Here is a 14,198-nt window from a genome sequence, read left to right on the forward strand (position 1 = left end):
TGCAGCCGGCAGGAGCGGCTCTGACAGATGTGGGGCCCGTGGAGGGAGAGGGAGCACATCATGATGCAGCTGGTGCTATCACTGCAATTCCTTAAGCACCGACAGGTTACAGAGGCTCTATGGGGGGGGATCCTCCAGCTCCCCTCCCTGCTGCTGAACAATAATCCTGCCTTACAGGAGGGACTGAATGGAAGATCCTGAGCCGTGTTCCCTTGTCAATTCACACACTGAAAAAAAGGAGAAAAAGAAAGTCCTACCCTGGGCTTCAGGGAGAAAAGAAAGAGGCTGCAGCTTGAAGAGCAGCAATGCATAATTCATCCCTTGACCTTCAGCCAGAAGTGGTAATGGAGAGAACTGCTTGAACATCTTTAATCCCCTCGCCTGGGAAAGCGGCACTGCTTTGGACAGAGTCCAGTCCAAACCAGCAAGAGCTTTTAAATCACCGAGGGGCTTTAGGACAATTGCTGTTAGGTGAAGCAATTGGTCTTTTGCCTTGTTCTAACAGACAGGTGCAAGGTCCATCTATCACCGGTGCCTTGGCAGCAGCCGGTGCCAGCGCCCTGGGGAGCGACGTGTGGGGGAGAGGGGTTGGAGGACGGCTGAGTGGGGGCGGCTCAGTCGCTAGCTCCGTTTTGGCAAGCAGGTGCAGCTGGCAGGAGCTGGGGAAGCAGAAAGATCATTGTAGGGATGGAGTGGACCGTAGCCATAGCCCATTTATTATTCCTCCTGCCTTACCCTCGCCTCTTCTGAGAGCTTCTCCCTTGCCCACCACTTCTTCTGACCTCCCTCTCCTCCCCAGCTGAGAACATGCTGCCGACTCCATTAACATCCCTTTTTAATCAACCTCACAGGCTGCTAATAAAGGATCCTGAGCGCTCTCCAACAGCTGAGCTTGCTGCTTCCTGGCAGTGCAAGGGAGCAAGAGACCGGGGCCTTGGAATTGAAACCGGTCCTATCGCGCCGCAGAGCCGAGCATTAGCCATGTGCTAAATCACCAGGCTGCCTTGTGGGATTTGGGTCTCTGCTGCAGTTAAGGACATCATTGACAGATGTGGCTGGAGTGATAGAGCCTGACACTTGTAACAGACTGAGAGGCCTTGGCATCTCATTCATTTCTCAGCCTCCAGGCGACAGCAGCGTGGGATGGATGAGCGGCTCACCTGACAACTGCCCCCCAGAGACCCACCGCGGCCTCGGAGCAGCCGGGCCCGCATCGGGGAAGGACTTCCCCTCGCTGCCCCCCGTGCTGGGGGGACATCTCCATCGGCCAGCGCAAGCCGGGGCTGCCATCCCTTAGCGCCTTGCAAAACCGGGCTCCTAGGGCAACATTGGGAGTGAAGGCAGTGGTGGTTAGTGGAAAGAGCGCAGGGCTACGACCCGGGAGATGCGGGCTTCAGTCCTCTCCCTGCCACTGCTTTCCTGGGCGACCTTGGGCAAATCAGTTCCCTGCTTTGTGGCTCAGTTTCCCCATCTGTAAAACAGTCGTGACTGCCTGCTTTGAAAAACGCTGGGGATTATAATCAAGACTTTCTGCTCTGTCTGATAGCTGGATGCTTGGTAGATTTAGGGCCCTGAAGAGGTGCCCGATCAAGCAGCTTGGTGCTCAAACCCCTCTCTTTACCCACCCAGCAGTGCATGCTTCCCCCAGGAGAAGGGAGCGATTTTTAGTACAGCAGTAATGTCTAACACAGCCCCAGCCTCACAGTGCCCAGCAGCGTGCCCATCCCCTGTGCTCAAGAGCCTCCAGGCAGAGCCCAGAGACCACGAGCTGAGCAGGGAAGGCCACAACCCTCCACCTTGCATCAAATTCGTGGCCTCTCTGCCGGGGCAGACAATGGGGGCTAGGCTTGTGCCGACGCTGGCAGGGATGGTTGCAGCTGAGCCTGCTGTCCATCAGGCGCTGAATGCAACTCACCTCCTGTGGTCTTAGGGGCCACAAGTCCATCATTAAGCGGCAATAACTTTTGCCCCTTCTCGGTCAGGAGCGGGGGGCTAGTGCATAGATGAGCCAGCTCCGTCTGCACAGTCGTGGTGGCCGCTTCCAGGGGATTCACAGATCTGTAGAAAAATAGGGCAGAGGCAGTCACCTCCTCCAAGCCCCTGCTCCAGAAAGGATCATCCCCGACTAAATCATCACATGCAAGTGCTTGTCCAACTTAAAACCCTCCAATGCTAAAGCACCAGAGACTTCACAGCCCATCTAGGCAATCTCCTCCGGTGCTTCACCACCCTTAGGATGAGAAATGCTTCCCAATAGCCAACCTAAATCTCTCTTACAGCACTTGAAGCCCATTGCTTCTTGGCCCGTCTGGGTACAGAGAGCAGGTGATTCCCTTCCTCTTTATAACAGTCTATTTTGTATTTGAAGTCAAATCTGTCCTCAGCCTTCACTCCTCCAAACTAAGTAAGTTCTTCAACCTCTTCTCGCCTCCGATCATTTTTGCTGCTTTCTGCTGGACTCCCCTCCGAGACATCAGGTAGGCAGAGGAGCAGCCCAATTCTGCAGTGAGCTGAATCCTCAGCTGCCCACCCGAGAGCCGGGAGCGCTCTCATCCTGCTGTCTGAAAGGGAAACAAGGACAAGCATTTAGCGTGGGAAGTGAATGTGCCCAATGCCCTCATGATGCAACATGCACTCACACCCCTTCGCTCCCCTTGAACTGGTCTCCAAACAACCTGAGAGTTTAATAGGAAGAAAAAAAGGGAGGCAAAAATCCAAAGAAGAAGCAGAGAGCTGAAAGAAGAGCTCCAGCATAGCCCCCTGCCTCATCCAGAGCTCAACCAGGTGGGAAACCCCTGTGCAGTAATATGGGACGCTAAAGGCAAGAGAAAAATCATCTAATCGGAGAAAAACAGGGCTGGAAGGGCCTTCGGGATGTCATCTAGTCCAGGCTGGCTCATTCCCATCTAGAGCATTCACTTGGCTCTTAAACATTTCCAAAGGATGAACATTACACACCGAGCCTAGGTAGCTTATTTCAACGCTTGACCACCCTCACAGTCCGCTCGCTCTTCCTAGTCTCCGTCCTAGATTTCCCTTGCTGCGGCTACAGACTGTCACTCCTTGCCTCGTCCCCTGTGGCCCATCCTTTTCATAGTCGCCCTTCAGATATTCGAAGTCTGTTATCAAATCCCTCCTCAGTCTTCTCTTCTCCAGACTAAATAATCCCAGTTCTTCCAACCTTTCCTCATAAGTCACGTTTCCTAGACCTCTAACCATTTCTGGTCTTCTCTTCTAGGCTCCTGCTAATTTGTCCCCCAAACTGGACACAGTCCTCCAAGCAAGGCCCCACCACTGCCGAACAGAGTGGAGGAAACATCCCCTTTGCCCTCTGTTAATGCATCCCAATGTGCCAGTGGATTTTTGTTTTCTTTTTTGCACCAAAAGTACACTATGGGTTCATACTCCGCTTGCAATCTGTTATAACGGGCAGGACTTATTTTCTGCAGTACTGCAGCCTAGCCAAGCACTCCCCAACCTGCAGTTGCGCATTGGATGGGTCCATCCCAAGAAAATAACCACCGTCCTCTTTCATGATGCTGAAGCCCATGGGCAACAGCTGGTGCGAGGTGCTATTCGGCATGAGTGAGGGGATCCGAAACCAGCCCCAAGCCAGCATGAGTTTGAATCCGCTCTCCTGCCCCTTTCTATCTCAGCCATGCGCCGTCCCCACCTCTGCCCAGTTCTCTCAACAGCACTGGGAACACCTGGGGGGTCCATTAGCTTCTCCCCTACCCAGCCAGCCTGTTGATCACCCGGCGCCCTGCATTTCTGAACAGGACCCAGCGCCGCAAAGAAAGTGCTTTCATCGACCTTTTCATCTCTCCCGCCGGCAAAAAATGTGTTTCCTTTGAAATCAAAGATCTCGGTTTGCCTCTGGGTTCAGGCTGCCTCCACTCAGCCAGCTGCCCTCTCCCGATCCCTTGCTCCGAGATCAGATGGCGTCGGTGCATGCACGCACGCGTGCACGCGCTGCCCATCGGAGAACAATCAGGATGCATACAGCATTTCTGGCGTGAGCAGCTTTGGGCAGCCCATGGGCTTTCACAGGAGACTGTTAAGCAGCTTTCACAGCTCTCTCCAAACTCTTTGCAAGGGACCAAGCTTCCCCAGTCCCCTCCGATGCTGCGGCTGCCCGCGGAGCCTTCGCTGGGTCCTCTCCCATCCCCGGTGGGAGAAACGTCTCCCCTTCCTTGTTAGGGCCCACCTGGAAATGACTACTAAAAAAAAAAAAAAGACACAGATAGGGGAAAAGCTGGCTCCAAATGTCGATTTGTCGGAACAAGCTATTCCGGAGCATTAAGCCAGAGGAAATGTCTCCATGTGTTGCTTTGTTTCATTCCCGTGAAAACAGCTCTTTCATTTTCAAACCGACCCCAGCTGTATTTTTATAGCCCAGATATTGCCATCATATACCAGGGAAATGTACGCATGGATGACAGCGAGTCCTCCCCGCCTTCAGTGGCCGAGGATAAAAGCCTACTACTCTTGCTAGCACCTAGGCCTCTTTAACTTGAGTAGCAGAGGCCCTAAATTTGACTTCAGCTAATGAAACCAAGGGACATTGGCAGCAGGCAATGATTGCAACTCGACATCCTGCTTTAGAGGTTTCTCCTCGCACAGTTTCAATTAACCTTGACCAACTTCATCTCTTCCCCTAAATAAACATGGCTGTTCTGCTTCTAATGCAGCGGCAGAGTCGCAGCGAGGGGTAGCATGCTCCAATGGTTGGAGCAGAGGATGGGGGAAGCAGCAGATGTGGGTTGTATTCCTCTGCCACTGACTTGCTGGGTGGTCTTAGACACATCATTTCACCTGTTAATGCGACTGGTCCACAGGTAACAAAAGCCCCAACTCAGAGCAGAGCACCACTGCGCTAGGGGCTGTATCTGGTAAAAAAACCAAACATTTAATACACAAGGTGCCTGGGTCCCCTTCCAGCTCTCTGCTTTTTACGCCAACCTGAAGGCTCACATGATGGCGTTTTACAAGGCTAGATACCTGAATGGATTTTCATGAAGCAAGCAAAGTGCATAGGGGATCACAGGTACCTAATAGGGGTGGTAGGGTTTGGCCCCTCGAGTCGGGAGCATGGTTAGAAACTGAATCCACTTCTCCCATGTTAGCCAAGCAGGCTAAGGGCATATTGGGCTGCATCGGTAGGAGTGTTGCCAGCAGATCGAGGGAAGCGATTATTCCCCTCTATTTAGCAGTGGTGAGGTCACATCTGGAGGCCCATGTCCAGCTGTGGGGCCCCCCACTACAGAAGGGATGTGGACACATTGGAGAGAGTCCAGCAAAGGCAATGAAAACAGCTCGAAGGCTGGGACACAGGACTCGTGAGGAGAGGCTGAGGGCACGGGGCTGATTTAGTCTGGAGAAGAGAAGATTTGATGCCTCCCCATGTGCCTGAGGCTTCACGTCCCTGCAGGGGGGTTGCAAAGAGGATGGAGCTGGGCTGTTCTCAGTGGTGACAGATGACAGAAGGAGCAATCGGCTCAAGTTGCAGCGAGGGAGGAGCAGATTGGATATTAGGAAAAACTCTCACTAGGAGGGTGGTGAAGCACTGCAATGGGTTGCCTAGAAAGGTGGTGGAGTCTCCATCCTGGGAGGTTTTTAAGATCTGGCTCAACACTGGGACGACATAGTTGGGGCTAGTCCTGCTTGGAGCAGGGGGTTGGACTCGATGTGACCTCCTGAGGTCCCTTCCAGCCCTCATGCTCTATGACTCTAAGTCCTGGCCCCATCTCTGAATCACAAGACCATCCATCCTCCATTATAAGCATCACGAGATCCTTATGAGAATTACGGTCTCAGTCCTGTGTCTTGAGATGAAGAAGAAATATTGCTCTGAAGACAAAGGCGGGTCAAGCTACGGGGATTTTGCTGGGGTAACGGCCTTATAGCACCACTGGGTCTAAAACCCCAGGAGCTCAGGCCACCTCCAAAAGCCAATATCCTCAATTGCCATCCCCATGCTCCCCAGTTGTCACACCGCTCCTGTCAACACCTCCTTTTGTTATGCTCAGCAGAGCGGTATGAATCGAGCCTCTTTCCCCATAATGGTTCATGAGCCGTATCGCTGCAAACAGCATGGCTCGCAGCTCCAAAAAACACCTGGAAGCCAAAGCCAGAGAACTTTATTCTGCTCTTTATTCTGCTCTGCCTAGTGGACAAGCGGTGTTTTGGGGGCTTGGGGAACAGAGACAGGCAATTATAGCCAATTGAAGCCCGCTGCTGGATTTGCAAGCGGTGGGCAAGGGGGAATTTTCTGCCAGCGCTTTTGCATTGGCTCCGAGTGCTTGAGAAGCTGAACGTTTGTTGCAGCCTTAGGCATGTTATCTTGGTTTTCGCTCCTACATCCTTTCCCTCCTCGCTCCCTCTCCACTTAGGAGTAGTTTGCTGTCATAAATGTTAAATGGAGCTTGCAATCTTTAACGTTCCTAAGCTTGCATCGCATAAACAAGGTGGTAAAATGTAAAAGCAGGCGGGGAGATAACCTCCGGGCTGAAGAGCAGGCGTCTGTCCTCACCGGAGAATTAACGGGGAAGGATGAGCCTCTAACGTGGCAGACAAATGTGTGTCACAGCCACAGCGGGCGAGCTGAGAAGCAGTATTTCTACCCTGGACCCTCCTGGGAGACTCGACTTGAAACTCGCTAGCAACAGGTACCCCGACTCGCTTGCTATCCACCCTCTTCTCTTCCAGTCACGATGACCAGCATGAGATTCTCCCCAGCGTGACCGTGGCATGTGTTTGGTGGCCGAGCGGACTATTTTGCAGCCCCTTTGGGCAAATGCTGTCGTGGTTGGCAATCCCTCGATTCAAGGTGATCTCTCCCGCGGCTCATCGATGACTTCAGGGTCCAATCCTCGAGCCACAGATCCATTCTTGCAGGTCTTCCCATAGGGAAGGGCAGGCTGCAGGCTGGGATTCCTCTCCTTTCCCTTCCTCCGCTCCCTCTTCTCTGCATCAAGGACAAGACGCTGCCTCTTCCAACTCTTGAGGTCAGCCTCCATTTTCTCGAGGTCTGCCTTCAACGTGTCCTTGTGCTTTCCCCGCCATGAGATCACAGGTCATTGCTAAGCTGGGGGCAGAGACTTGTTCTGGGAGTCACGGGTCAGGCATCTGCACACAACGTCCAGTCCAGAGAAATGGGTGCACCGACTCAAATGCTGGTAAACATGGGCTTCAACAAAGATGTTGGCATTTGTGTACTGATCTTCCCATTTGATGTGAGGCCTGGTTGGCGATACCTCTCCAGTCTCTTGAGATGATGACGGTAGGTCACCCACGTCTCACATCCATAGAGGAGAGTGGGAATGGCGACTGCTTTCTAGACCTGGATCTCCATGTCCAGAGATCACAAGGAATAAAGACAATTTCCCAAAGGAGATGCTCATGCACCTGATCCCGTGCTGGGTCTCCTCATTAAGGTCCGTTCTCTGAGATGTGGCAACCAAGTTAGGGGAACTGTTCAACTACCTCTGGGGTCTTTCTCTCAATGGTAATTTGGGCTGGTCTGAAGAGCTGCTCGTGGTAGGCTGACCTTGAACTGCTCCAGATGGGGAGTGCATTAACATTAGTGTTGCCAGCGACGTCCTTGAGCCTTTCAAGCAGCTGGAGGTCGCAATGGGCTTGTTCTTGCATGGGGTATCACAGGGCATCTGTGGGTGAGGTAGCTCGGTTGGCAGGAGAAGGGCCTGCAGGCACAGGAGAGCTTCATGGTGCCAAGAGCAAGAGAGGCCACCCCTGAGCTCATCCGCTGCTAGCAAAGCCAAAACTGCAGGCACCCACCTTTCTGAAACAGGAGGCAAAGTGGGCTGTGCTCCCTCTTGGGATCCCTCCATGCATCAGAGGTGGTTGCCACATCAAGAGCCTGTGTGCTAGGAAACGTCCACCCCCCCTTGGAGGCACAGCTGAGGGCGTGCATTTGCATGCCCACCTCCCTGCACTTAGACGCAACAGGAGCAGCGTGAGAAGCAGGCATCCATGCAGGGGGTTGGAGATGATGACCTCTGAAGTCCTTTCTGGCTCCTTCAGACAGATGGACATACGCCGATGTCTATGATAATCGCCTGTGGCTGCCTGCACGTCCCTAAAGGGGGACACTGAAGCCCTAATTCCACACCAGCTGCCAAAGATTTTCCATTTGCCCCCAACATGGCCCTGCACGTTGGGCCAGAAGCTCCTTCTTCCTGTCCCTGGCTATTGGGGAAGTATGAACGGGCAGCCAGATGGTCCACATTACCCTGGAGCCATTGCACGATGCTCGACCGCTTTCCTCCCCCAGGTAGATGAACCCCCTGGCGACTCCTTTCTGAATGTGAGAGATGGCTGCAGGCAAGCAACGGGATGTGGAGGATTGGTCTCTGTCCAGGAGAAGGGGAAGTTTCCATCCATTTTCTTTTCCCTTTCAATGGAGCTTGCTTTTAATTTAAAAAAAATTAAAAAATCTTTCACCTCTTCAAGAGCCTGACAACATCTGAATGGTTCTGCTCCATTGTGACCCCATCTTAGGGACCTCCTGGTTCCCCCCAAAGTCATTCATCGCTCCCTCGGCATCATCGTTTGGTTGGAAATTAAATTAAATCCATGGTGAAGAGAGACCTATCAAGTGACAGCGACGAGCGGGCCACATGCCAGCTGGGGGATAGAGAAGGGAAAAATAGAAGGCAAAGAGGGGAAGAGAATGAGAGACACTGCAGAGAAATGATGCATTGACATGCAGAGCATGGCAACCCATCTTCCTCCGGTGAGGTTTGCTTTGCGCGCCTATCTTGGTTTCCTTCTGCCAGCGACAATTCCTGTTGGCAAAGGCAGGTTTTCTGTTTCCCCCCCTCCCGTGTCATCTCCTCCACCTGCCTTTGAATTTCTTCCATTGCTTCACATCTGCAGCTCGCTCTTTTGTTCTGAAAACGAGACTTGCTTTATCCTGCCACCACAAAAAGCCGGGTTTGCAGGTTTCAGTGTCCATTGAGAAAGGATTCATCCTTACTCGCTGGCGGCACGTTTCTCGTGGTGCATTGAGTGGCACTAGCAGGGATGTCTGTGGAAAGCAGCAGCTATATGCACTCCCACAGAAAACACCTTTTAAAATGTGCCGTTTGCAAGCATTTTTAACTCACTGATGCTTGTAGCAGATCCCCTTGCACAGAGTACACAATCTGTTGCACTCCTCACTTTAATTTCCTACCTCTTGAATGCATGCTGTTAGATTTGGACTTCTCCAGTCCAGTCCCCGCTGCTTGCCGTCACATATTTCCACCTTGACCCAATCCTATACCAATAATTCTGTTACAGAAAACAATTATAGAAAACAGTGCTGCAGAAACAAGACCTGTACGACCCGGTTCACCCTAGCAACAGCACAAGCAGCAGGTCTGGGATTGCTACACATAAAAAGTTAAAAGCTGGTTGAAAAACCTGTAAAAAACAGCAAAAAAACCCCAAAGCAGGGCAGGTCTAATATTTTTAAATGCTAAAAAAAGTCAATATTGCAAAATCTCAATTCTATTTTTCAAATTTTTAACAAGAAGCTTTCAGGATTTTCCCCAATCAGAAAAATCAAATCAAATCAAATCATATGAGCATGGACTTTTTTTTTCTGGAAAACTTGAGGAAACCCTATCTTAGGGGAGAAGGTGCACTCATGAACCAACAGCTGCCTGTTTTCAAAGGATACAGAAAAATAAATCCCTTCTTTCTGCTCTCAGATTTCAAAGGAGATTTAGGATGGAGAAACTGAGGCACAGAGAGTGGAGCTGTCGCACAGGAGGAGAGAAAGCCAATCACCTAGGTTTCTGGATTCATATAGCAATGCCTCTAGACCAGAGGTGTCCAAATCCCTTGGGTTGGGGGGCTGGATCTGGCCAGCAGTGATGGCATTAAACTTCTGCCCTGCCCACAGAGCGGTGCCCTGCAGGTCACACCCAGAGGCCCCGAAAGCCGGACGATACCTTGGCAGGCCGGATCTGGCCTGCGGGCCCGAGGTCTGACACTGCAGCTCTCGACCGTTCCAGAAAGAGAAGGATTTAAAAAAAAAAAAAAATCTAATTTAACGCTTACCACGTGCCCGAGTCGTTTACATTTTGCACTTTAATCCGTTTGAGCTGTCGAAAACAGACGGCTCCATTTACTTACTGTTTATGGCCCATTTTGTTTCCCTGGTTCTCTTTGCATCCTGATGGGGTCACAAACATGCCTATTAAAAAAACTACATATCGAGAAAAAAAGCAATCCTACCATCATTCCTATTTCTATTGGGGTTTCTACAGCAATTAAAATCTCCATTTTAGGCTTAAAATGCCTTAGCCAGGGTTGCCAGTGAGTCTTGTAGTTATTAGTGTAATTTTTTTTATATTATTAAAGTCTCAGCTCCTGCAGTTAAGAGATTGCATGAGAATTGTAGCATTCATCAAATAACAAAAGGGAAGAAAACTGCTGTTAGATTCAGAAACCAGAAATAAATAACTGTCCATTTATTTTTTAGGGGGAGAAAATTTGTGATTTATAAGACTTATGGGATTAATGACCACGTTTAATACTGTGGCCCTTTAGGTACCTGAAGGCTCTTAATCATCATCATATCCCGAGCACTAATGAGCACGCCGTTATAAACACATCAGTCTCACAGAGGGGATCCATTTTACAGGGAAGACGAGTGAATTAGATGACTTCACCAAGGTCACACAAGCAGTCTGTGGCAGAGGCAGGACTTAAATCAGAGCTCTGGGAGTCCCAGGCTGTTGATTCAGTAAGTAAAGCACACTTCTTCTTGCTTTTCTTTGAACAGGTCATCACATGCTGTGGGGGATCTCTTAGCTCACCTCTAAAACACCTGACTGCTTATGGCATCGCGTGCCTGCTTATATAGGGGGAAATGTATAGGGTGGGGAGAATCCACTAGAGCCCATGCTTGCACGCGCACACACACACCTTGCTAAGAAAGACCTGATGAAGAATGCCTTGCATCTGAAAGCCGGTCTAACTTTACCCCAGTTGGTTCAATAAAAGAGAGGACACCCAAACACCCAGGCCTCATGGCAAAAGACCTTCTGCAATGCTGGGTGCAGGCTCCATAATGCAGTTTTCCATGTGCCATTCAGAACAGCTGTCCTGGCAGGCTCAGGCCACTTCAGGGAGCAAAAACACTTTATAGGCATGCCCTGAATGAGCTCCATTGCTAGCAAAACTAACGGCGCAAGATAAACGGCTGCCACGGGATGGCCCTCACCATCACTCGTTCCTGCTCGCTCACGCATCCGCGTGCCCCATCCACTGCATCTCACTTGCACTCCTTTTTCGTCCTCTCCACAGAAGTGCCCAGCCTCTTCTCCACGCTCTCCTGCCTCCCGTTTCCCTCCCAGGCCACTTCTCTCCACCACAAGAACTTGCCCAATGCTGCTTCCTTCCCCTTTGCTTCTCTCAGAGGCATCTATCTGCTGGCTCAGCTCGTGGAGGGAGCACCACGCTTTAAACTTCCTGTCTTATGGGAGAAAGGTTCCCATTCATAAACCTCTTAGCAAGCTCCTAATCCATTTTCTTGGCTAACTGTGGAGCTCCCAGTGACAGGCGCTAGTTAATAAGGACCAAATAGGCCATTGCTCTGTATTGGGCTGTGCGCTGCCTTCCTGGATGGCAAATCCCCTCCGAGCCCCTCTTCTCCGCTGGGTTTGTCCCCTCTCCCTTCTCTTCCCTAAACAGCTCGGAGGAGGAAATCTCAGCATCCTGGTCCTCTACCCCCCACACTATGGTCGTTTCTCCCTCTCTTGCACCACAAACTCCTGCAGATGCTCCATCATCCCACCCCACAGGACCACTTTATCAGGCAGACACTACCAGGCCTGCTGGCATCGGGAGCCTCCCAGGGATGCCCGCGCCATGCCCAAAGTGGCATGGGTGACTGGCAAGCCCGTTCTCCCTTGAGCCGATGCTCAGACACCATCACCAGGGACGGATCTAGGGGAGCGCACCACACCCGGGCCCCTTTGCTTTGCGAGATGCGGTGCATCCTTCCTGTCCCTGCCCGTGAGTTTTCCAGGAGCAGTTAACCAGCTGCTGCAGTCTCCCTGCGAGAGGCAGCCATATGATAGCAGGAGGTGGCACGAATGCTGTTTGCAGACAAAAACTGCGCCGAGCTGGAGGGAAGGCCGAGAGCCCAGTTCACTAATTCGTGGTAAAATATTGCTGGGAGGCTATAATTATCCCCAGAACAAGCATTTTAGTGGGGAACCCCTGCGTATCTATGCTATAGGGATTGGGTTTTGGGGCTTTCCTTCAGGGGAAATAGGCAGGGCATTCAACGGGTGGTGCCAATTCTTCCTCTGCCACTGCTATGCTATGTAGCCCTGGGTGCGTCACATCATCTCTGGGAGTGCAGTGCCCACTCTCCTCTGCCAGGCCTGTCAGCTTTCTGGGGACAATGGAGATTTTCCACCAAGCCCCCAAATGTCTGCAGCGTGACAGGTTTCAAGTCGGAAATGCTGCTGCAGCGCCTCCCAGGAGTCATCCAATTACTCCGAGTCCTCATTCTCTGCTCAGGGCTGAGCTCCCCTGCCAGCCAACAACCCCCACAGGGAAGGTCTCTGGGGAAGCGGGTGCCGGGGGGAGAAGAGACCTAATTACTTTTAAGATGGAGCTTGATCCGTTTATTCCCAGGATTGTAGGCTGCGGTCACCTGCTACCACGAAGCGGGCATCCGCGACTCGGGGGACCCCTTCCAGCACTACGGTCCTTACCCTTAGACACACTGAAGGGTATTACAAAGGCAGGGCCTGCTGTCTTAGCACCAAATGCACCGACCACTTGCCTGTAAAATGAGCAGGTGGGCAGAATAAATCCCTAGCACTGGGGAAGTTTTCAGCTACTGGAAACAGGGATCCAGTGAAAACTGACATCAAATAATACCTAAATTAGACTGATGCATCCAAGGTCACAAGGGAGCTATATTTTATACCTCCACACTAATCTTGATCTCCTCTTGAGCGCTCAGACCTTCCTCATCCTTTTCCACCGACCAGCTTCTCCCATCCTGATTCCCCCCCCCAATATTGTGTATTCTAGATGGTTTGAACAGTTTTATACCTCCAAGCCCTGTAGTTCTGCCGCGGTCTCTGTTCTTCCCCCGATCCTGTCATTGCTTGCAATTTATTTCCCCCCATTTTCAACCCTGCAGTGCAGCTGTTTCTCATTAAAAAAAAAAAAAACCCTAAATTATTTTTTTCTCCTTTTTTCCAGCTCCCCCACAACCCAGCCTGACCATTCTTGGATGAATTTCAGTGCTCCTAAAAGTTGATAGCATTGGCTGCAGACAAACCTGCTTCCCCAAACAACCCTGCCAAAGCCCCTAAATCTTGACATGCAAAAAGCTGCTACTTCTCTAGTCCTGGCCTCAGCTCAGACAGGTCATTTTTCCAGGTTGTGAACCAACATGTAAGCAAGGAAAAAAACAGAGGCTGCTCCATACATTTTACACCTGGCCTGAGCAAGCTCTGGATCCCGGCTGTCAGAATTGAAAAGCTATAATATGTTATTGCTTTGCGCAAAATAGCTCTTTCCAGCTTCAAGTGACCCTCTGGCCTTTTCACCTTTTACTGCTATAGTCATTTAGCCATGCTGAAAAAGATGAGCTCTGCCTCACTCTGGATACATTTACTCGGCAATGCACTGACCCAGGAAAGCTCGGTTCAAATGCACGTATTTGAGAAGCAATGACATAGGAGGGGAGGGACGGGAGAACGATCTACAGGGGTCCAGGTGGTTGGATACAGCACTGAAACTCAACTCCGATGGGAACAAGTCGAGATATAGGTGTTGGGGGTGGGGAGCTTGATTGGAAAGAGCAGGGACGAAGTGCTGTGGCTAGAGATAGGATCCAGTTGAAAATGGGATCTGAACTCAAGGAGTGATCCTTTCTAGATCGAAATGCCACATCTGCTCCCCACCAGTTCTGCATATTGATAGCCCCTGCATCTACACCTCATAGCATCGTAGTCATAGACAATAAGTGGGAAGGTCCCTTGGTGGGGGGGTCACATCTCGTCCAACCCCCTGCTCCAAGCAGGACCAGCCCCACTACATCATCCCAGCCAAAGTTTTGTCTACCTGGGTCTTAAACACCGCTAAGGATGGAGAGCCCACCACCCCTCCATGTAGCCTGTTCCAGTGCTTTACTACCCTCCAGTTTTTCCTAATAT

This window comes from Gavialis gangeticus, unplaced genomic scaffold (genome assembly GCF_001723915.1).
Source record: "Gavialis gangeticus isolate Ggan-Ray unplaced genomic scaffold, GavGan_comp1, whole genome shotgun sequence".
In the NCBI taxonomy this organism is placed as follows: domain Eukaryota; kingdom Metazoa; phylum Chordata; order Crocodylia; family Gavialidae; genus Gavialis; species Gavialis gangeticus.